This window comes from Falco cherrug, chromosome W, assembly GCF_023634085.1.
Source record: "Falco cherrug isolate bFalChe1 chromosome W, bFalChe1.pri, whole genome shotgun sequence".
NCBI classification, from domain to species: Eukaryota; Metazoa; Chordata; class Aves; order Falconiformes; family Falconidae; genus Falco; species Falco cherrug.
The window spans coordinates 8008129-8010712 of NC_073719.1; positions in this window are offsets into that span (position 1 = coordinate 8008129).

Sequence of the window (2584 nt, forward strand, 5' to 3'; positions counted from 1 at the left end):
TACCTGCATCTCCACATATTACTTTTTCCACTCTTCCTGTTAATAAAATCATTTAGGTTGGAAAAGACCCTCAAAAGATCACTGACTCCAACTGTTAACCTAACACTACTAAGTCCACCACTAAACCATGTCCCTAAGCACCACATCTCCACATCTTTTAAATACCTCCAGGGATGGCGACTCAACTGCTTTCCTGGGCAGCCTGTTCCAATGCATGACAGCCCTTTCGGTGAAGAAATATTTCCTAATATCCAATCTAAACCTCCCCTTGCACAACTTGAGGCCATTCCTCTTGTCCTAGCACTTGGTACTTGGGAAAACAGACTGACACCTGCTTTGCTACAACCTCCTTTCAGGTAGTTGTAGAAGGCAATAAGGTGTCCCCTGTGGCTCCTTTTACCTAGATTAAACCACCCCAGTTCCTTCAGCCACTCCTAAGACTTGTGCTCTAGACCCTTCACCGGCTTCATTGCCCTTCTTTGAACACACTCCAGCACTTCAATGTCTTTCTTGTAGTGAGGGGCCCAAAACTGAACACAGTATTCACAGTGCCAAATATAAGGGGACAATCATTTCCCGAGTCCTGCTGGCCATGCTATTTCCTGATACAAGCCAGGATGCTATTGGCTGCCTTGGCCACCTGGGCGCACTGCTGGCTCATGTTCAGCTGGCTGTCGACCAGCAACTCCAAGTCCTTTTCCACTAGGCAGCTTTCCAGCCACTCTGCCCCAAGCCTATAGCATTGCAAAGGGTTGTTGGACTATGGCACTTCTTATTAAACCTCATACAATTGGCCTCAGCCTATTGGTCCAGCCTGTCCAGATCATTCTGCAGCGCCTTCCTGCCCTCAAGTAGATCAGCATTCCCCACCCCCCAACTTAGTGCCATCTGCAAACTTCCTGAGGGTGCATTCAATCCCCTCATCCAGCTCATTGATAAAGATATTCAACAGGACTGGCCCCAATACTGAGCCCTGGGGGACACTACTTGTGACAGGCCACCAAGTGGATTTAACTCCATTCACCACAACTCTTTGAGCCCAGCCCTCCAGCCAGTTGTTTGTTTGGTGTTTGTTGTTTTTGTTGGGGTTTTTTTTTGGTTTTTGTTGTTTTTTTTTTTTTTTTTTTTATACCAAGTGAAGCATACACCTGTTCATGCCCTGAACAGCCAGTTTCACCAGAATGCTGTGGGAGATCATGTCAAAGGCTTTACTAAAGTCCAGGTAAACAACATCCACAGCCTTTCCCTCAGCTAAGCAGGTTACCTTGTCATAGATCAGGTTAGCCCAACAGGACCTACCTTTCATAAAACTCAAGCTAGCTAGGCCTGATCCCCTGGTTGTCCTGCACATGCCACATGATGGCACTCAAGATTATTTGCTCCATAGCCTTCCCCAGCATCAAGGTCAGGCTTGACAGGCCTGTAGTTTCCCAGGTCCTCCTTTCAGCCCTTCTTGGAGATGGGCATCACATTGGCTAACTTCCAGTCAACTGGGACCTCCCCGGTTAGCCAGGACTGCTGATAAATGATTGAAAGTGGCTTGGTGAACACATTTTGCCAACTCCCCTCAGTACCCTTGTGTGGATCCCATCCAGTCCCATAGACTTGTCTATGTTTAAGTGGTGTAGCAGATCATTGACCACTTCCCTTTGGATTATGCTTCATTCTGCTCCCCATCTCTGTCTTCCAGCTCAGGTGGCTGCATATGCTGAGAACAATTGGTTTTACTATTAATGCCTTTTTTGCCGCAGTCTTTAAGTACCTCAGCCTTTGTCACTGTTTCTCCTCACATCCAATAAAAGATGAATATTCTCCTTTAGCCCACCTCTTGTCTTTTGCAACAATAGCCAGATGAAGTTCTAGTTGGGCTTTGGCCCTTCTAATTTTCTCCCTGCATAACCTCATGACATCTCACCTCTTCCAAAGGTCATAACATTTCTTCCCCCCCCCAAGTTCCAGCCAAAACTGGTCATTTTCTGCACTGGCTCATCTTTCAGCACACAGGGAGCCTGCATCCTTAAGATTTCCTTCTTAAAGAAGGCCTTTGCCCTTCAGGACTGCCTCCTAAGGGATTCTGTCAACCAGGCTCCTAAACAGGCCAAAGTCTGCCCTCTGGAAGACCAAGGTAGTGGTTCTGCTGACCTCCCTCCTTACTTCTGAGAATCAAAAACTTTATCATTTCACAACTGATATGCCCAAGACTGCCTCCAACCACCACATCACCCACAAGTCCTTCTCTGTGCACAAACAGGTCCAGCAGGGCACCTTCCCTAGTTGGCTCACTCACCAATTGCATCAGATTATCTTCCACACACTCCAGGGACCTCCTAGACTCTGTCCTCTCCGCTGTATTGTATTTCCAGCGGACATCTGGTAAGTTGAAGTCCCCCATGAGAACAAGGGATAGTGATCATGAGACTTCTCCCAGCTGCTTATAGGATATTTTGTCTGTAACATTAGGTAGAGAATTAGCATGCATTTCAGCAGTACCTGTAGTACCTTAAAATGTGTTCAGTTATTGCCAAATAGTTCTGAAGAGGAATTAGCAAACAATGCAGATTCATGAGAAGCTTTACAATTAAAG